Raw genomic sequence first — 23,349 nt, forward strand, 5'->3', positions numbered from 1 at the left:
AACGCAGAGTGCGGAAAACTCTGCAAACTCCGCAAGCAGAGTGGAGTTCACTGCCCAGAATTAATTCAGATACTCTCCAAAACTAGCTGAGCCTGGCGCTGATTGCTCAGTGTGACTGGGTCCCATCTCTTGTACTCCTCCTCATTACCATTTGCGGGCAGTGGCTGGGTCCCCATCCTCCAGGAGACACTGGTGAAACGTTCCACCTGGTAACATTCGGAGACCTGCTTCCCAGTGGTCATGTCTTTTCGCATACGGAAGACCCCCGTTTCGGTGAAGCCACAGTGATGGACCACTTTACATGGCAGAGATTGCAGAGGGCTCTTACAGCCAGTATTCCCAGTTACCCACTTGAGCCCAGTGAATTTCCACTTCTGACAGGAATCATTAAAGACACAAGTGGGGACCATCTCATGTACCAGTTATACAAGGCTGCCATGTCCCTGCTCCCCAGTCGGGATGCTGGAGTACGTGCTGCCTGGGAGCAGGACTTGGGCCATCCCACCTCGGATGCCCAGTGGAGCCGTTGCTGTATACAAATATGTTGAGTCTGTCCTAATCACAAGCACAAGTTGCTGCATTTTAAGTTTCTCTGGTAGGCGTACGTGACACCAAGCAAACTACATAGCATAGATCCATCCCGCCCACACACGAACTCCAGATGTCATACCCCAGAGGCAGATTTTGTGCACATGGCCTGGGCATTGGGGTATTGGCTGTGTATTGGGGAGTGGTCTTTACGGAGCTCTCATGTATGATTGAAATGAAACTGTTACCCTCACCGCTGCTGGCACCCAAGGGACACACACACAATCTCTCTAAACCCAAAAGACGCTGTGTTGCAATTGCGCTTCTCTCTGCTAAGAGGGAAGTAGCTATATATTGGGGCAGCAAACATTCATCCACATTGAAAACATGGTTACGGAGCACAACATATTGTAAGAAGAACAGCGACACTTACGCACTGATGCAACCAACTGCTTCTTGTCCTCTCGACATCTGGCAGCCACTCTACTCATACTTGTTGACTGTATAGGACACAGGTGATATATCGCCCCTGCAGCAACATACTCCTCCAAGTAATGGGACAAGCGGGGGACCACAGGCATCTGCTAGGTAAGCCTCAACGTGATAGGGATGCATATACATTTCCCTCTCCTTCTCTTTCTCCAGGATTGTCATACTTAATGGTTGTTTTGATGGCTCACACATGTATAAGGACCTGGTATCAACACCAATCATAGTCAATGCTAACTGTACTGTATTATATTTCAATGTTCATTGTGAAAATCAATAAATGAAGTTTTTTTTTAAAGTCTGGAGATCCCGCTCCCAGCGCCGGGACCCCTGCATGATTAATCTCCCACTGACTACTAGAATAACCTATTCTGGTAAGGAACTTCATGCTCCCAACCTTTCAGTCTTCACAATTGGTTGTGCTTGTTTTAACTTGGCTTCCCTCTCTCCGACAGCCAATTTTAACTGCCTTCGTTGCGGCTTCCACACAATGGACTCCATCTTGCGTACTGTCCCATCGCCACTTAGTGACCACCTATCGTTCCCCTCAGCCGGCATGAATAAGCAGACCTTTAAGCAATGCTGTGATCCTATCAATACTCACTCCCTTCTGAAGCACAAATTAGAAATAGCCAACTTCATAGACAGGCAGAAACTTGATTTGCTATTCCTCATGGAGACATGGGCATGGGCAGACACTGCATCAAGCCCTGACTTCTCTGTGGCAGCGCCTTCTGGATTCTAACTATACATGCTAGATAGACCTCTTAAAGAGGCAGTAGATTAGCCCTGATCTACCCCAATTGCTTCATAGCCACTGTTGAATCAGTTCCATCCCCAGACTTTTGAAGCCTTCCTCTTTAGCCTAGATCTTAATAATAAGCACTCGTTTAAAGGCATGCTACTATGCCATCTACGAGGCCCCAAAAGTGGGTTTGTGAAAAATATTGGCGAACTGCTGTAGGACAGTCTATATACCAATGACTTCATCATACAAGGGGATTTTAATTGTCACCTAGATGGCTCATGTGACAAGGATACAGAAGCCCTTCTTGAAACTATGGGTATGCTTTGACTAGCACAACTAATTAATAAACCCACACACCTAGCGGGGCACACATCACATGGCTTGTGTACCAATAATTTCCATATCTCGATATCTGATGTGACCATCATCCAATCATCTTTGGATTAAATATAACATTAAATTCTAACACACACTTGAACTCAGGCTGATCCTACCATACTCGGACTTTGAACAAAATTGATATCAAGATCTACTCACACAGTAAATGATACAGACACAAACAATTCTTCCACATGACAAGATGGCCACAGGATGAGAGCTCCTCCACTGAGCTCCTGGGTTAGGGATCACCAAATCCATTGATATCCCTGTACAACCCTGCCATCCATTGCCCTGCATCGCCCTGCTGCCCTACACTATCTTCACACAGCGATCAGGGCCCCACCGCATCATCTATCATACACGGACCCCTCTCACCTCACTTGGGACCTTCGGCCATTGGTCAGATGAGCTGGCTGCTTGAGTCAGTCGGATGCCTCGATCTGCTGACTGACGGAGCCCCGTCGAGGCCTGCTCCTTGAATCCTGCCGACATCAGTGGACAGATTGGGATTCATCTCCGACGTGGCTGCTGGTTATTTCTGACACCTGATGAATCGGGAAGAACTGAGATCTTGGTGAGTCCCCCCACTGCAGGCCACTCACCACCCTGGGACCCCGCACCTGTTGCCCCCCGCTGCAGACCACTCACCATCCTGGGACACGTGCCTGTTGCCTGCCAGGTACTGGCAGGTTAGTGCAGAGCCCCATGGCGAGACTCCAGGTGGCAGGTGCAACACCCAGCTCGAGCCAAGTCCCTGGGTAGCTATTGCCGCTTTGGGAACGTACTGGGAACGATCGCGCTCCTCCCACCAGGGGCTTCCATAAAGCTGTGACAATCAGGGCGAGCCTTGCCGGAACCAAATGTATGCATTGGCCCTGCTGAGGAGAGGCCTCCCATACTGGGAGCAGCCGTGAGTGTCCCCTGAGCCTCTGCGGCACCCCCAGAGTGTCAAACAGAGATATCATTGCCCATTACTGCCGTTAGGGAGGGCCTTGCAACGTATGCATCAGCCCCGATCACAGGTGTAGGGAAACCCCTCGCTGTCCAGACTGCAGGAGCTATATGAATAGCAAATTGTATAGTTGTACATTACAGTTGTTGTACAGTTGTATAGCAAACTTTATTGCCCCAGCCGTTTTGAACACAGGGCTGCTCCTTCTTATTGCCTCGATTCTACTCCCTACAAAAACGGCAATGGAAAGAGGACTGCGCTATGAAAACAAACAAGGGACTACAGCTGCAATCTGAGCCAGGCTAAACAAGGTGGCAGTCATCTTGGAATGGCTCTGACCATCTATAATCTACAATGAAAGACTAGTTGGATTTGCAATAAGTACAGGGAATGACTTTTAACCATACGCCCTAGCCAATTCTTAACATCTATTTCCTCTGGGTGTACTATCCAAATGGTCTTGTACATAAGGAAATCGAGGTTAGTAGAGACACAAGCAGGGAATACAGTCAGACTTGTTGATGTTTTGAAAAAGATAGTGGACTAAAGGATACTTCAAAGTGGGTGTCACTACTACAGGACCACCCCGGAGTGTTGAATATTGCTATAGCTAATTATGGCCAGAATCAATTTAAAATCAGCAGGCAGTAACTCCTGCATCATAATGTACCCACCTAACCTATCTAAGGACGCAGCCCAAAAATACAAACACACAATTAGAAAACACCCAGATACACTGATCTCTGACCCTTCCTTCAATATAAAAAAGGCATTGTTGTAAAAGACTTGATATTTTTCACCAGAAAAATTGCAAAATGGTGCACTGCCATGACGAGGATGCTCAACATAAAAAATATGAGTAATATCCCACATGGTACTAAAATATTGATCGTCCCTTCACTAAGATTAAGAGCTGAACTACGCATAACTATCTACAAGAATGGTATTGTGCTTATACAAGCAGCCAACAACGAGTTGACAAAAGTTTGTCAACTTTTTGCAACCTTAAAAATTGTGTGGATTACACAAATTCTCAACAACACTTGATCGCACAAGCAGTCCCCCAATCTACTACCAACGCAACCACCAAAGACATCATAATATTAGAAGACCCCCATGAGCCACAACCTATAACTATGTCAAGAGACACCCTTGACATTAACTTTACAGATCTAGGAGAAGAATCACTACAATTTGCTAATATCGTCCCACACCATTCCACGGGAAAGGTACATACCTGTCCCCCAGGATATGATTACTCCTACACATAGGCCACTTAGTGGGAACCCCCATCCAGCAATAAAGGGCAGGAAGGCTAACCCTCCTTCCAAACCCCTGACTATGAAAGTACCTATAGCATCTGCTTCCATATAAAACTCTTATCCTCCTTGCTCAAAAACAAGATCACATGACAAATGGAGATAATCACATATCACACAGGGGAGGCTCAAACACTCTACCTAATTAGAAAAAAAGGAACATTGAAAAAGACACTGATCTGAATCTCCGGGACACAAGTAAAATACGAAATAGGCAGGTGCTAACTTCTAGTATATCTCCTCCTACACAAAGGGAAATTAAAACTCTTAAAATACAAGCAGACAATATGCTGCAGGACATTCTAAATGCAATACAAGTTATGAAGAAAATATTCAAAGTCACAGTAAGTACTCCAAAGTTGAGCTCATTCAAGAATAACTGCATGAACTTCAAGGAAAGAGTAAATGGATAGCCATGCCATTATCAAATAGATATAATCGGCCAGACAAAAATCATAAATATCTATTGGATGATGAAACCCATGCCCTACTCCTCTCATATGAGTCTACATCCATCAGTTGAGGTGAGGAAATTAGATTAGTCCCGATCGATGCTAATAGAACTTCCTTGCCTAATAACAGAAAACTCAATCTTAATAACCTAAAACATGTCCAGTTAACCACCAGTATTCAAGAGATGAACTCTGGTAACTCAGGGAAACCACTTCTATGCCTACTGATCAACTGTTGCTCTGCAGTAAAACATGCCTCAGACATTGCTTACCTCATCATTAGTCAGGCAGTTGATGCGACAATATTAACAGAAACATGGATCACTGAGTCTTCTTCCCCTCACATGGATCTACTGGTGCATCCACATTATAACAATGTGAGGCTAGACAGACTAAATAAGACAGGAGGTGGTATATCTTGCATACATCGCTCTGATCTCTCAGTAGGCCAGCTCCTATCTGACCCTCTTGAATCCCGTGAATACCTCGGTCTCGCTATAAGAACTGTAGATAATCAAAGATGCAACTTGAATGCACGTAACCATCCACCAGGCAATAATGCCCCCTTCATAGACCAGTTAATGGAGATCATCACTGCTAACATTCAAACTAATTATATATTCCTAGGTGACTTTAATTTACACTGGAACGATAATAATGACAAACAGGTCAACGTACTCAAAGACTTCTTAGCAGACCTAAACCTTACTCAAGCCTGCACACTCCCAATACACTCAAAAGGGTCAACTTGAGACTGGGTGATCTATCGAGTTAAGGCTACTACAAGTCCCTCAATTGTTCCTTGCGATGGGTCGGATCACCATACCATAACCTTCTATATATCTACTATAAAAAAGAATAAGACCACGCAAACTTTCAAACTTAAAAAGTGGAGTTGGGACACCAAATAGCAACATATTGAGTACTTAGTAGCATGATGTGAGAAGGAGCTACATCCACCTAGCATCATGATGAACGTTAGATGGGTCATTAAATGTAGAAAGGCGGAGGCTGAGACTAGCAGAAAGCAAATGGAGACAGCACCCATCATCCCCCCCAGCTTAAAACTCTCAGGAAAACTAGAAACAACTACAACAAAAGGATTCTCAGATCCCCCCAAATTTTTTTTAGATCTGAACAGGATAATGCTAAAAAAAGACCACGGAAACTCCTGGAGATCTTAAAACAGAATCCAATAAATTAGTTAAATCTGCTCAGGTATCCTCAACAACCCGGCTGAGCTGCAAGGAATTCTCAACCTTCTTCGCAGACAAACCCCATTCTCTAGAAAGGGAAAATCAGGATGGCAACTGACAACGTCTCTAGTCCATTATCATTACAGAATGATGTTACCATGGACACCACTCATGATATGACGAAAAATAAAGCACAATGGTCGACCTTTAAGTTATGTGACCAGAATACAATTGTCAAAACTCTCTCAGATATCAAACCTAATAACCACTACAATGACCCTCTCCCCTCAAAATACCTGTAAAGAATCAACCACATTGTCGTCCCCATATGGACAAGAATAATCAATGCCTCACTGTATCAAGAAACCTTACCAGAATCCCTAAAAACTGGTCAAAAGGTCTGGATTATGCACTACAGGCTCTGGGTCACAATGAAACATGTCTACTAGTTCTTCTTGACCTGTCTTCTGCATTTGAAATGGTAAATCATGAAAAATTACTAGTCTGGCTTGAAGACAGGATGGGATTATCTGGAAATGTACTGAAATGGTTTAAATCCTTCCTACGAAACAGAACACAAAGATTCTTGGTCAGCCAGGCACTATCCCCACCATGCCGAAATTTGATTGGAGTTCCACAAGGATCAACATTATCTCCATCACTATTCAACCTATATGTCGAACCCCTTACAGAAATTCTCCAGCACGCAAACATCTCCTATCACATGTACGCAGAAGACACTCAGATCTATATCGAGGTCTCGTTGCTGGAGGAGATCAAGACAATAAATGGGGCCTTATAAAAGTCATTACATTGGTTAACTAGCAATCACCTGAAATTAAATGAACAAAAACATGGAATCCTATTAATATCCCCTCAAAAAAGCTCAGCAGATGTGAAGGATTGGACCAAACTGATCACGGCGCTAAACTGCACCCCTATCCTAGTTGACTCGACCAAATCACTAGAAATCACAATTGATAAGAACCTAGACATGAAAACCCACATCAAATCAATGGCAAAAAGTGCCCGTTTTCACCTAAACTACCGAAGAAAAGTGAAACCACTCATTACTACGTCAGACCTCAAATTGGCAGTTTAGTCCTTAGTCATATCAAGGATTGAATGTGGCTGTACAACAATAACAGGTCTACCTAAAATCTCCACAGTACCACTAAAAGCCTGTCTCAATGCAGCCGCAAGCTTACAGGTTCAAGAAAATATGACAACATTTCCCCACACTTGAAGGCATTAAACTGGCTACCATATGAAGCCAGAATTCAACTTAAACTGGCATGTATGACACACAAAACATTCCACTACAAAACACCAATGTACTTAGCTCAGAAATTTGAGTTATGCAGTGGAGGCCGACCATCCCGGAATGCCAGAGACCTTTTGCTGAAACCTCCCATCTTTCAGAAGAAGAAAACATATGACAAAGCATTCTCTGGAGCTGCCCCCAGAATCTGGAACTCACTCCCTCCAAACATTAGAGCAATTCCAAACACGTCAAGCTTCAAGAGGGAAGCAAAGATCTTCCTAATGAGCAAATTCCTACCCTAAACTATTATTGATCATCATCTGCATAGTGGTTAATTGCTAGGCGCTGCATATTCCTGTCAAATATGGATACATCCTCCACAAGAAAGATCACAAGACCATCAAAACAGATATGGATATATCCTACAGAAAAGAAATCACACGAACACCAAAACAGCCCTCACCTATGATCAAAGAGCTGTGCCATTTAGATCTGATATAGGTGTTTACCTCAACAGGACAATAACGTATGTAAGGATAAACTCACCAGTTAGCTACTAAGGCACTTTAGGCTGTACATTACTACAATTAATGGACCCTAATAGTGATATTGTTGTAACAGATACGAACGGTACACATCAGAACCATATGTATAATATTACAGTGATACCTGTTGTACTTCAAACTGATCCTAATGGTGTTATTGTTGACACTGATATGAAAAGGTACAAACAGGAACCATATGTATATTACTACTGCTATACCTGTTGTGTTCTAAACGACTAACCGCATGTAACTGTGAGGCACTCTGATACCTATGGGTCATGTTCGCTCTATAGAAAACTCTATAAATAAATAAATAAAATACTGAACAAGCCTTGCTACAATATATGGATGGGCCAAACTCGGCTAGCTCCGTTTAAAAACTCCTCTACAATCAGGAGTAAACCCTCTTTACCATGGTTTAACGAGGCCATTACACTGGAAAATCAAAATTTTAGGAGGCAGGAAAGAAGTTGGCACTCACAATATGACAATCATGCAAATAATTCTTACAAACTTGCACTGACCAAATACAAATGCCTACTGATAAAAGAAAAGAGCAACTACTTTACCCAATACATAGAGTCAGACAAAGACTCCACTAAGGAGCTTTTCAAGGTAGTGACCAAACTTACCACACTTTCAAGCAGTAAAGCAGCCAGCTATAGCCAATCCTTCTCAGACATACAGGCTCACAGCTTCAGGGACAAAGTCAAGCAAATGTATTTGAAGGTTGAGGACTTAAACAAGATACCAGGGTCCACAGCAAACAAACAAATTCTGTTCACATGTCCTTCACAGATTTCCTACCAGTTACCCAAGATCTGGCAGCAAAAATGTTTCTCAGTGCCAAGTCTGGCTCTCCTTTAGACGGCAGTCCCCACACACCTCTAAAGCTGGTACCTGATATGATAGAAAAAAGTATCTTGTCCATTTTTAATTCCATGTTTCTCTTGAGAGTCTTAGCAATGTAAATAACAAGGACCCCCTGTTCAGAAACTTAATTCACGGTACAGGGAAATAAACAGTGTGAACAAATTGGCAAATTATCGACATAAATCAGGAGAGAAAAGTAAGTAAGACACCAAACTAGGTAATTAAAAAGGTATAAAGTATCATTTAATTAGTCAACACATGTTCATATTTAAAAACAGTTAATAAAATACATAAATTATACACAATAAATCTGTTACAAAAACAACCAAATAATTCTAAACACAATATTTCCCTTAAAAAATTCCTGTAACATAACATATATTTGTGGCAAACAGATGGTGTTGTTCGACGCGCGTTTCGGCGTTGTTAGGAACGCCTTCTTCAGGAACCACAATATTATCTGAAAAACATATTAATGCAATGGAAAAGAGGGATCAGATTATTTTTAATTTACATAAAAAAGTGCATGTTTCGTCCATATATCAACAAAATTATCTAAATTTATGAAGGTGTCTATTTCACTATAACTCCCTACTCATACAGCAGAATATTACTGTATAAGGAACAAACTACAAAAGTATTTTTTGAGCAGCACAAAAATCCCAAAGGAAAGGAAAGGAAATTATGTAAGGAATTAAATGTGTGGAGACATGGTATCTCTCAAAATGTCTGAAGGGTACCGATGTATAAGCATTATTAATCTCTGTATATGATATCTCATTAAGGTTAGAGATGTATAAAGATGTTTGGACTATCCTAAACACACCATGGGTAGAAATTCCTCATGTAGATCATTTAGTTCACTTACCAACAGCAAGGAAAGTAGTAAATGAAGTGGATACTGCCTTTATCAGTCAGAGTCTTGAAGAAACAGTATAGGTTTCTATTAAGAACATATAAAAATGAAACTTAGTCAAAGAATAAGTTAGCTTATATAAGTGTAAACAGAAAACACTGAAGCAGATATGATCATGATAGGGGTCATAGTTTGATCAATTATTGTATACTGGTGCAGGTAGGTACCCAGATTGGTTACCCAGATTCTCTTGAGAGTCTTCCCCTCTCATTGTAAAAGAGCTTCAATCGTCCCTCTTATAAATAAACCCAGTCCGAACCCTGCCGACCCCTACAACTAGCACCCTATTTCCCGGATCCAACTACCTGCAAAGATAGTGGAGAAAGTAATGAATAAGCAGCTTGTCCAGTTCATTCTAGACAACCATTTGCTGGACCCTATGCAATTCAGATTAAGAACTGGGATTGGTACATAACCTGCCCTGATCAAACCCACAGAGGAGATAAAGATTGTACTGGATAGAGGAGATGCCGCAGCTCTTATTCTCCTAAATTTGTCGGCAGCCTTTGATACGGTCAATTATAAGCTGCTGATCAATCTATTGGGTGAACTAGGAGTAAAGGATAAGGTGTAGTGTAGTTCCTACCAATCCGTAGGACCTGCACATTGTTTGGGCAACATAAACTAAGGGCTTGGTGTCAAGACTGGTTCCGGACACCCTCACAGGATATGTTGGCCTATAGACCAGCTAGCTTACAGTGCTACTATGAGCCCTACTAACCTACCGGGGAGCTAATCGTTTTCTGGCAACTACTGAACATGACAACCCTGACCGCTCAGGGATTGTGTGTTGGAATAGAAGTTGTTTATGCTTATACAGTTTTAATGTAAGTTAGCATTCGCTGTGCCATTTTCTATTTGGGTGTAATTTTAGGCTGTTCGAAACTGATCGAGTTAATTTCCGAGAAATGCTCCTCACTTGGGTTTTGTTTCAGTAATGAGCACACTGTTCTTGTTAGCACTAGCTTTCTCATTAGATAGAGGCCCTCTCACCCTTGTCTGGTGGCGGTCTCCAGATGGAATGACCTTGGACTATGTTACTTTGTGTAATATATTAGCGCTGAAACCTTATTTTCTGTATTTCGCTGTTTAACTGCACCTGCTTGGAAAATTCCACTGTGGGCGTATTTTCGCCCGGTTGTGAAACATACATAATGTATCTTTATTTTATTTATTTATTTTGTTTTCTTCTATAGCGCTGGAATCGACCTCCGAAGGGGTATCTCCGTGCTTTTGCTCTCTGTTGATGTCAGACAGTGCCTATAGGACATGCAGATAGGAGGCTAAGCCTCCTGGAAGAGGTATGTTTTAAGTGCTTTCCTGAAGGAGAGAAGATTGGTGTTACGTCGCATGTCAATAGGGAGCTTATTCCAGAGAGAGGGTCCTACATAAGAGAGTGCTCGGCCGCCTTGCCTAGCCTTCTTGATGAGGGGTATTTTTAAGAGGAATTGACTGCTGGAGCGCAGAAGGCGTTCCGGTGTGTAGGTCTGAAATATCTGGGTTAAGTAGTGAGGGCCTGATCCAAACATACTCTTGTGTATAATACAACAGATCTTGAAACGAATTCACTGGCGTACCGGCAGCCAGTGAAGCTCTTCCAAGAGGGGCCTGGACGGTGTTCTCGAGGGGACTTTGAGAACCAGTCTGGCCGCAGTGTTTTGGGCCACCTGGAATCGGTTGAGTACATGTTCATTCGCAGAGATAAGAAGGCCATTACAGTAGTCCAACCGACCTATTACGAGTGCCTGAACCAGAGTCTTTCTGTAGACATCTGATAGGAAGGGGAAAACCCTTCTTAGGAGCCCAATTATTCGAAAACAGTATCCAATTACCTGGTTCACATGTTCTTTTAGACCCAGGCACTGGTCCAGTCGTACTCCCAGATTCTTAACTGATTGTTTTGGGCAGGGGATAGGTCCTAACTCCATAGGCCACCAATCAGGTGACCATAGTCAAGTCAAGTCAAGTCAGAATTTATATAGCACACTACATACCCAGAGGGTCTCAAGGCGCTTGAGGAAGGGGGGGGGGTTACTTATCGAATATCCAGGTTTTAAGCTGTTTTCTGAAGGCTAGGTGGTTTTGAGTAAGGCGGAGGTGGATGGGAAGGGAATTCCAGGTTTTGGCCGCTAAGTAGGAGAAGGATCTTCCCCCCATGGTGGCTTTGTGGATGCGCGGAACAGCGGCGAGGGCTTGGTTGGACGAACGCAGCTGGAGGGTGGGGGTGTAAAAGGAAAGGCGCGTGTTGAGACAATCAGGTCCAAGTTTGTATAGGGCTTTGTGTGCGTGGGTGAGGAGACGGAACGTTATCCTCTTGTTGACGGGGAGCCAGTGAAGGTCTTTCAGGTGAACGGAAATGTGGTCTGTGCGGGGGATGTCTAGTATGAGTCTGGCTGAAGCATTTTGGATATGTTGGAGTTTTTTCTGCAGTTTTGCGGTGGTACCGGCGTAAAGGGTGTTTCCGTAGTCCAGACGGCTTGTAACCAGTGCGTGGGTAACCGTTTTTCTTGTTTCGGTGGGGATCCAGCAAAATGTTTTTTTGAGCATGCATAGGATGTTGAAGCATGATGATGAGACGGCGTTGACTTGTCTGGACATCGAGAGTGAGGAGTCCAGGATGATGCCCAGGTTCCGTGCGTGGTCCGTCGGTATGGGGGCTTTTCCTAGGGCCGTAGGCCACCAAGAGTCGTCCCAGGTGGAAGGGGATGCACCTAAGATGAGGACTTCCGTTTTGTCCGAGTTCAGTTTCAGACGGCTGTGCTTCATCCACTCGGCTACTTCTTTCATCCCTTCATGTAGGTTGGTTTTGGCGGTGATTGGGTCTTTGGTGAGTGAGAGGATCAGCTGAGTGTCATCAGCGTAGGAGATGATGTTGAGGTTGTGTTCAGGCTGAGTGATGATCCTTGCGGGACGCCGCAGATGACTTCGGTGGCCTCTGACTTAAAAGGGGGGAGGCGGACTCTCTGAGTTCTTCCAGCGAGGAACGAGATGATCCAGTCCAATGCTTTTCCTTGAATTCCGATGTTTCTGAGGCGTTGTATCAGGGTGCTATGGCAGACTGTGTCGAAGGCTCCAGAGAGGTCAAGGAGGATGAGGGCGACTGTGTCTCCGTTGTCCAGTAGTGTTCGAATGTCGTCTGTTGCTGCGATGAGGGCGGTCTCGGTGCTGTGTTTGGCTCGGAAGCCAGACTGTGAGGAGTCGAGTGATTTGTTGGTTTCGAGGAAGGCGGCGAGCTGATTGTTGATGGCTTTCTCAATGACTTTGGCAGGGAATGGGAGGAGCGAGATGGGGCGGTAGTTTTTGAGTTTGGTGGGGTCAGCTGTGGGTTTCTTCAGAAGGGCGCTGAGTTCGGCGTGTTTCCAGCTTTCTGGGAATGTGGCGGAGTTGAGGGAGCAGTTGATGACGTCTCGGAGATGGGGTGCGATGATGGAGTCTGCTTTGTTGAAGATGTGATGGGGGCATGGGTCTGTAGGGGATCCTGAGTGGATGGAGTTCATCAGGCGAATGGTGTCTTCTGTGGTGATTGGGTTCCAGTCGAAAAGGTTATTCGGAGGAGGTACAGGTTCGGAGGTGAGTGGGGTGGACTGGTTTGCGGGTTGGTTGTCAAAGCTGTTATGAATGTCGGCGATTTTGTCATGGAAAAATGAGGCGAGGGAGTCGCAGAAGACTTGAGAGGGGGTGATGTCGTTTGAGCTGGCGGTGGGGTTGGTGAATTCTTTGATGATGTTGAAAAGTTCCTTGCTGTTGTGGGCGTTGTTGTCTAGTCGGTCTTTGAGTGCTGATTTCTTGGCTGTCCGGATTAGTTGGTGGTGTTTGCGGTGGCGTTTTTAAAGGCGGCTTGGGTGATAGTGTTTAGGTCTTTTTTCCAAGTTTTCTCAAGGGAACAACAGAACTTCTTGGATTTCTTAAGGTCATCATTGAACCAGGGGGCGTTCTTGCTTCCTTGCTTGATTTGATGTTTTTTCAAGTTTGCTAGTTTGTCGGCGGTTTGGGTTAACCATTGTGTGAGGTTGATGGCGGCTTGGTTAGGGTTCGTTGAGTAGGCTGGGGTTTTTTGAAGAAGCGATGTGGAGATCTGGTCGATGGTGATTTTGTTCCAATTTCTTCACAGAGTTGGTTGAGGGTGGTTGTGGATCGTGGTCTTATTGTAAGTGAAGTGGATGCAACTGTGGTCCGTCCAGTGGAGGGGTGTGGTGTGAGTGAAGGAGATATGCTTGCTGGAAGTGAAGATAGGGTCAAGTGTGTGTCCTGCATAGTGTGTGGGGGTGTTAACAAGTTGTTTGAGTCCGAGATTGGCGAGATTGTCCAGAAGGGTGGTAGTGTTACTGTCGTTGCTCTTTTCCAGATGGAAATTGAGGTCTCACAGTAGAATGTATTCTTCCGAGGGGAGGGCGTGTGGGGTGATGAAGTCAGTGATGTCTTCGCTGAATTTTGTACGGGGTCCTGGTGGCCTGTAGAGGAGGGTGCCTCTGAGTGTGGTCTTGGGGTCGGTGTGGATCTGGAAGTGAAGGTGTTCGGCGATAGCGAGGTTGTCTTCTGAGCTGGTTGAGACGCGGATGGTGTTCTTGTGGACGATGGCGATGCCTCCTCCTGTTTGGATGGTGCGGTCCTTACGGATGATCTTGTAGCCGTCCGGGATGGCTATGGTGATGTCTGGAGCTGAAGAGGCATTCATCCAGGTTTCTGTTAGGAAGGCGATGTCCGGAGAAATGGTGTCGAGTAGATTCCAAAGGTCGATGGCGTGTTTGTGAACCGAGCGGGTGTTGAGAAGGATGCATTTAAGGTGGTTGGTGTTGGATCTCTGTTTGGTGTTTGTGGGTTTGGTGTGGGTCTTGATGCAGGTGAATTTGCAGGAGTGGCAGGTGAAGGGTCCATGGGTGTGTCCTGGTGCTGCTTGGGCGCAGTTAGGGAGTCGGCCGGGGTTAAGTGCTAAGGGGGTGGAGGCGTCGTATGTAATGCGGGAGGGGTGGGAGATGCGGGGACCAGGGGGTCTGGCGCTGGGCGCGGTCCAGGCGCGGACAGGCGTAGACGGGCTTACCTTTGGCGCACCTTCGGTGCGGCCGCAGCGCGTGGACGCTGCGCGAAGGTCCATCTGTCTTAAATGGATGGTGGAGGGGTGGAGCGTGGGAGGAGCAGCTGGGAGGTGTTAGCGGGGAGGAGAGGCGGGTCAAGGGAAACAACAACACAAGATGGTGGACAACAACACAGAGCGAGACAGGGGCACAGCCAGCAGAAAACGGTGAAATGCAGTGAATCTCTAAGCAGGCTAGCACAATGTTACAGCGGCGTCGCGTAAATAAATTAAATACATTAAATGTGCAAAATGCAGCGTTCCGATTCTAAGCGCTATGACCTGTTGAATGCGCTTGAAAACTAATAGCAAAGCAGGCTACGATACCAATCGCTTAGGAGAAACTCCGGGCAATGTGAGTTCAGCTCAGGGCGGAGCATGAGCTGAACTCACATTGCATGACTTCTGCATGACTTCTGTCTTGCCCACATTACACTGGAGGCAGTTGGAAGCCATCCAGTTAGATACCGCTCTCATGCCCTCAGCAAAAAAGTTCTTAGTTTCTGGGGTAAGAGTCTGGAAAGGAAACAAGAGCTGGGTGTCGTCCGCATACGACACCGGGGTAAACCCATATGTTCTCACAATGTCAGCAAGGGGGGCCACATACACATTAAATATTGTGGGGCTTAGACATGAGCCCTGTGGAACCCCCTTGGTGAGCTCCATATGCAAATCGGTCTGGCCCTTTGTCTCATGGGAACAGTCCAGCCTGAACTGCCAAGCCATGCCTTCCCTGGACCGGAAACAAGCATCCTGGGACTGGTTTCGGATTCATAATCCTCATCAGCCAGGCTATCTTGAATCCAGTGGTAGAGTGAGCAAGGGACCCATGTCTGGGCATACCCTGCCAACTTAGGGCGAACAAAGCGATACCAAAGGGAATGATGGACGGAGCGTTTGAGCAAATCAAACACGCACCCCCAGACAAATGATCTGGGTTCAATCCATCACCATTCTTTAGCTCACTCCACCACCCCAGTTCAGGCATGGTCATATGCAAATCAGTCTGACCTTGTGCCTCATGGGAACAGTCCAGTCCAGGCGTGGTGAGCAAAAGAACAATGGAATAAACCCAGATCTGTGACTAGGAGTGAATGTTTTGCCAATGTGCAACATTCCACCCATCATGTTGTGTGTTTTGCTGTTCGTCCTATATGGGAAGGGTATGCCCAGACGTAGGTCCCGTGCTCACAACGATGCTAAAGTCAAGCTATCCTGGCTGATGATGGCTGATAGCCAGAAACCAGTCCTATGAGGCTTGATTAAGGTCCAGGGAAGACATGGCTTGGCATTTCGGGCTGGACTGTTCCCATGAGGCACAGGGTCAAGATTGATTTGCATATGGCCATGTCTGAACTGGGGTGGCAGGGATGAGCAAAATAATGATGTATTAAAACTAGATCTGTGACTGGGGTGAATGTTTTGCCAATGTGCAACATTCCGTCCATCATCTTGTGTGTTTTGCTGGTAATAGATGATGGCATTTTAATACTTCCTTGTAACCAGACCTGGTTTTTACCTCCTCATTTGAGTCTTTCGCATCTGAATTCTTTTCCCTCAACTCATCCTCCAGACTCCCTTCTTATGGTTTATGGGCTGAATCCAAAGTGTCAGCTAGAGATTTTATTATCTCCTCTGTCTCCAAGAAGAAAAATGTTAACTCTCAGAAAGTGTTTGATATCTTGAAGAGTATTCAATATTTGAAAACTCTTTATACTAACACAAATCCCACTACTCATATTAATAAACTAATTGCAGACAAATGTAAATATAGTAAACTGTCTATATAAAATGCTGCTTCCTTTCATCTTAATGGAAGCACTAGATATTATGGAGGTCAAGACACGCACCCCCAGTCAAATGTTCTGGGTTTAATCCATCACCATTCTTTAGCTCACTCCACCACCCCAGTTCAGACATGGCCATATGCAAATCAGTCTGACCCTGTGTCTCATGGGAACAGTCTAGCCCAAACTGCCAAGCCATGTCTTCCCTGGACCGGAAACAAGCATCCTGGGACCGGTTTCGGATTCATAATCCTCATCACCCAGGCTGTCTTGAATCAGGTGGTAGAGTGAGCAAGGGACCCACGTCTGGGCATACCCTGCCAACTTAAGGCGAACAAAGCGATACCAAAAGGAATGATGGACAGAGCGTTTAAGCAAATCAAACACGCACCCCCAGTCAAATGATCTGGGTTCAATCCATCACCATTCTTTAGCTCATTCCACCACCCCAGTTCAGACACGGTCATATGCAAATCAGTCTGACCTTGTGCCTCATGGGAACAGTCCAGTCCAGGCGTGGTGAACAAAATAACAATGGTATAAACCCAGATCTGTGACTAGGAGGGAATGTTTTGCCAATGTGCAACATTCCACCCATCATGTTGTGTGTTTTGCTGTTCGCCCTATGTGGGAAGGGTATGCCCAGACGTGGGTCCCGTGCTCACAACGCCGCTGGAGTCAAGCTATCCTGGCTGATGATGGCTGATAGCCAGAAACCAAGCCTAGGATGCTTGATTCTGGTCCAGGGAAGACATGGCTTGGCAGTTCGGGCTGGACTGTTCCCATTAGGCACAGGGTCTGACTGATTTGCATATGGCCATGTCTGAACTGGGGTGGTGGAGTGACCTAAAGAATGGTGATGGATTAAACCCAGATCATTTGACTGGGGGTGAGTGTTTGATTTGCTCAAACGCTCTGTCCATCATCCCCTTTGGTATCGCATCATCTATTACCAGCAACAAGAGGGAGTCATTCTAAATCTAATGTTACAGAGGCGTGTTTTGAGTATAGAGCCAATGTGTGCGTCTATAATGTGTTGTGCTAATCATTTGGAGACAAACAAATAATCAATTTGGGATTGCGATGGATGTGTGGCACAGAAATACATGTATTCTCGTAATAGTGGGTTTACATATTCTCCCGGAGTCAATAAGAGATCATTGGTGTATAGTTGTAGTATTTTGTTGGTGTATGACAGAAGAGACAAAAGTTATCCTAGAGCTACGATCTATATGAGGATCTAAAATTAAAAAGCAATCACCACCAAATATTACATTTTCTGAGGATATAGACATTAGTTTAGCAGAAATAGAAGCCGAAAACACATTATCTGTTTTAGTAGTTGCATATATATTAAACAAAGAGATAAGAACACGATGCGATGGTACACAAAGTAGACTAGCATGAAGAGCGGATTACAGAAACCGAATGACAGATATCCGAAAATGATGACCCCACTGCCGGCCACACCACTCGACTGGCCCGGATGGTTAACCTGCTGTGGGTGATTGCAGCAAAGAATGAGGATTTAGAAGCCCGTAGTCGACTTAATAACATTCACGTCATGGGCGTTCCAGGGTCCACGGACACAGGGCGGATGGAAGAATATGTAGAAAAGCTGCTCCTGACATCCATTGGGGCTGAGGCCTTCTCCGCGCACTTTATCGTTGAACGCGCTCATCGCTCGCTGGGGCCAGTTCCAAAACCTGGGACCACGCCTAGACCCATCATAGCGCACTTATTAAACTATTGAGACAGGGATGTTGGTTTGAGAACCGCCCGCACCAAACAAAACCTGGCATACAATGGAATATCCTTCTCCATCTTCCCGGACTTCACTCCACTTGTGCAGGAGGAGAGGCGTAAATTCCTGGATGTAAAAAAGAAGCTCCGAGCCGCTCAAATAGATTACGCACTTCTGTACCCTGCGAGACTCCGAGTAACACACCAAGGGAAGCAACGGTTCTTTACGAATCCGCAACATGTGGAGGACTATCTAAAATCTGTGAAAAAGGCGCAGAGAGGAGGGACTGGTCGTGATGCCGCACACCGAAGAAATGCGCAAGAAACTGATGAAGAAGCTTGACCTATGAGGCTGTTGCATTAACTATCATCATGCTGGTACAGCAGGTTTGATGGACACTTGTGGAGCACGGAGACTGGGGACAATGAATACTTGCTTGGCCGTGAAGATTACATTTGTTCCAGTGGTAATGTATTCCAGGGCCCACTTCCCCTCCTCGGCTGACCCGGGTGGCGGTACAGGACCTACGGGTGGAGGAGGGAGAGGTGGTTGTGTGCCCTCTATGTGGTTTCCCCCCTACGGGTATACCCCTATATTGGAGTGCGTTTTTTGGGGAGTTTTTGTGCTTTGGGGGGTGGGGGTAAGGGGTGGGTGGGTAGCTTATTCTGGCAAGTTGGAGCTGCTTCAGTGGGAGGAGGGGGGTGAAAGGGCAGGGATTGGATTTTGTGCATGCCATGTTGGTGGCTGTTGTTGTGGGAAGGAGGAAGGGGCAAGTGGGGGTGGGTCAAAAGTATGAATGTTCTAGAAGGTTGCATTTAGAATACTTACACCTCAGTGCTGTTCACTACAATTGGGGTGCAGATTGTTATGACCAATGGCGTATAATGTGATACTATTAATTAGCTGGCTCAGGTGGAGGGCAGGCAGAGAGGATGTTGCCAGGATAGGGCATTTAGACACTATCCATCACCAGTGTAACATGATACCCTAGGAACTGGGTTAAACTTCATCAGTGGAATGTGCGTGGCCTAGGGGAACCGGGGAAAAAGCGGCAGGTGTTGTCATACCTCGACAGGCATAATATCCACATTGCTTTCTTTACAAGAGACACATTTTAGGCCTCAGAGCAGCTATTATTTTGCCTGTAGATGGGGGGATCACGCAATCTTCTCCTCATACCCAACATATGCAAGTGTCGCTGCAATTCTTACTAAAAAGGGCACCCCGTTAACGCTCGTGGGTGAAAAGAGTAGTACATGTGGTCGGTATTGTTGGCGTGGGGTAGTATGGGGCATGTCTCGGTCACGCTGGTCTGTTGTTAATGCCCGAATGTGGATGATCCTCAATTTTTTACTGATCTGTGGGCTGCAGTTGTGGGCTAAGGGCCTGATCACATCATATGGGGTTGGAGATTTCAATATATCAAATGACCCTACAATGGATAGATCGGACCCAGCTCCCCACCATTACACCAAGGCCCGTGCTGCACTACACAACATATTACTAGAGTACAGATTAGCTGATTCTTGGAGGCATGTCCATCCCCATGACCTGGAAGGCACGCATTTCACTGCACATGCTGCATCGTGAGCAGGATTAGACTATATATTCCTATCAACTAGCCTCTGCTCAGCGATAACTGAAGTGAAGCACTTGGCTAGGACCTATTCGGACCATGCTCCAGTCCGACTCAAGTTGAACGCAGAGGATATGAACCCGTCGAGCACCTACTGGCGATTACAACCTACGATCCTGCTAGATACAGTTTTCCAGGAGGAATTAAGGGAAGAAGTGTTGAGGTTTTTTTTAACGTAATAAGGGCTCTGTCGCAGCGGTGGAAACAATCTGTGAGGCCTTCAAAGTCACCTTGCGAGGGATTTGTATTGCTAAAGGATCTGGAGTCCTTAAGAGCATTCTGACTACGCTCACTAACCTAGAGGCTGAGCTGAAGGCCCTCGAGCGCTCTCTGGCCCGACAACCTGACGGGAATACTCAGTCCCAAATAAGAGATGAACTTACTGAATACACTGCAGAGGCAGACAGGGAAACCAAATTTAGGGGACGGTATTGGAAAGCCCGATGCTACAGTGAGGGAGATCGACCGAGCAAAGCACTGACTGCGGTGGTTCGCATGACGCGACGGCCAAATGCTATATTGCAACTCGAAGGGTTAGATGGTGTGGTGCACAGGGACACGGTGTGTATACTGAATGCTTTTGTACAGCATTACACTACACTATATGCTACCACCAGGACTGATACACTTGACTTGCACGCCTATTTGGAAGACGTTTCCCTAGCTTGGCTAAGTGATATGCAACGGGAATTCTTAACTGCCCCATTTGAGTTAGATGAGGTGCGTGAGGCCATCATGCATATGCAATCCGGTAAGGCCACCGGATTAGACAGGATTCCGATTGAATTCTATAAAACTTACATCGACTCTATGGCCCCAATTCTTAAAGAAGTGTACGAGGACGCGTTGGAGGTGGGATATCTCCCCCTTCCATGAGAGTTTCTCTTATTACATCCTTGTTAAAATCAGGAAATCACCCTCAAAGTTGTGACTCATATAGGCCACTGTCACTGCTCAACTGTGATGTGAAGATCCTCGCTAAACTTATAGCTACACGTCTTAAATTCCTTATGACCAGTCTGGTCCTACCGGACCAGTCAGGTTTTGTTCCTGGTAGAGCGACTTCGCACAACCTGCATACCTTTTTTACTATAATGAACAATGTCTCTGATGGCTTGCCTCTCGCGGCCATTTTTAAAGACGCCACTAAGGCCTTTGATTCGTTGAAATGGGATTATATATTGGCAGTGATGGAGCGCATGGTGTTTCCTCCTGTTTTTTTATCTTGGATCAAGCTGCTATATGAGGCGCCCATAGCAAAAGTCCTCATTAATGGTAGGATATCCCCTGGTATACCCATCTCGCGAGGCACGAGGCAAGGGTGCCCACTTTCACCTCTACTTTTTGCTTTGACGGTGGAGCCCCTCGCTGCAATACTGAGGCAACACAATAAGGATAAAGGGCTGCAGTGTCACATGCAACAAATTCTGATATCTCTCTATGCAGATGATATCACGCTGTATGTCCGGGACCCCCAACTCAATCTATACCCTGTTCTTAGGGAATTTGTAAGATTTGGTAGATTATCGGGTATACATATCAACTGGAGTAAGTCTTGTTTATTCCCCCTGATGACTCAAGCTACTAAATTCCCCATGAACTACCCTATCTCATGGTGCGATGACGAGTTTAAATATTTAGGGATTCACATATCTAAAGACAGGGACGAACTTATGCGACTTAACTATGGTATGACTTTAGATCGTCTTTCAGATACCATAACACTATGGATTACACTCCCACTCTCTATGGCGGGCAGAGCATCCCTAATCAAAATGGTGGTGCTGCAGCGACTCCTTTATTTGTTTTTGAAGATTCCCTTTCATCCTGGAAGATACTTCTTCCAACAGCTCCAATCTGAACTGACTCGATTGGTGTGGGGAGGTAAAAACCCACGGCTTAAATGGGAGACTCTCACTAGGCCATACGTTCAGGGGGGATTCGACATACCAGATTTCAAAATATATTATTATAGGGCTCAGGCACATTACGCTTTTTATTAGATCCATCAGCCTCGATACATGCCACAAGTCGTGGCAGAACACTGGTTGGCACAACCTTAACCCATTGAGAATGCTTTGTATATGCCGTCTCTAGGCAGAGATAAGACATGCACGACAGTCATGAGCACGATTAATGCATGGACCCAACTGGGTGGTTTGCTAAATACACAACTACTGTATTCGCCCCTCCTCCCATTGTCTTACCATCCAAATATGCCTTTGTTGCAGAAAAATGCATTCCATAAACGTATGGAACGTACACATATTAGAACATGGGGTGATCTCTACCACGAAGGGTCGTTCCGCACATTAGACAACCTCTTTCTTGGCATACAGCGAACGCCGCTCGACACTTTTTCATATATCCGCCTTCGCCAAGGGATTAGAGCACTGACACCGGACTTCCCCAAAGAACCCCAGGTGTTTGCACCGCTGCAGCGGATTCTCCATAATGCCACGCCCAAGCGGTTGGTGTCCACTTTATATAAGACGACGCGCTCACTGAGGGACCTGTGTGCTCCGGTTGCCAGAGCAAAATGGGATCGTGACCTGGGACTGGAGCTTACGGATCGACAATGGGAATTCTGCATGCAACAAACTGAGCGTGTTTTGTCCAGTAGTAGGTTTAGAATACTACATTATAAATTCAGGCACAGGTTGTATTACACTCCTGCACGTCTGGACCGATATAAATTACGTGACTCTGATGAATGCAACCGATGCCATGTGCTTGGGTCTGACTTTCTACACGTAGCATGGTCATGTGCGGGCATCCACTCATACTGGCAGGAAGTGTTCACCGCCCTATATCAAATGATTAATGTTGAAGTAGAGCCCTCTCCGATTCTGGCATTACTGGGTTATGTGGAACCGATCCAAGCTATACACCGCAAATTTGTAGGGCTGGCATTGCTAATGGCTAAAAGGAGAGTGGCGTGCAGATGGGGCAGGGGAAGAGCGCACACATTTAAGGAATGGATAGATGATCTCGTTTACTGTCAGGAACAAATTACAACATACGCCGAGCTACTACCGTCGGCCTCCCGGCCGTCCGACATTTGGGCCCCATTGCAGTGCTACTTGTTGAGTCACACTCATGCTGACACCACCGATGGGATTTACTCCCCATAACCGGGCTGACAATTTGCAGCTCCCAGCCCCTTTATATGCAGACCTGGGAGATGGGGCGTGTGTTGGAGGACGATCACTTGGGGTGCTTGTGATGCATGCCCCGAGACTGTGTAGGAATGGTATACCGCACATATAACATGTAACGGCTATGAGTGCTGTTGCTCTGCAGGTCCTATGTGTCATAGTCTCACTGCTTTCCTTGATATGCATAACTATGTGTGATGACTCGCCTTGCTGAAATTGCCTATGAGTATATTGCGTTCCCTGATTTCTCGCTTCCTGCCTGATGTTCTATGCTATAAAATGTATTGAGA

This window comes from Lissotriton vulgaris, chromosome 8, assembly GCF_964263255.1.
Source record: "Lissotriton vulgaris chromosome 8, aLisVul1.2, whole genome shotgun sequence".
Lineage (NCBI taxonomy): Eukaryota > Metazoa > Chordata > Amphibia > Caudata > Salamandridae > Lissotriton > Lissotriton vulgaris.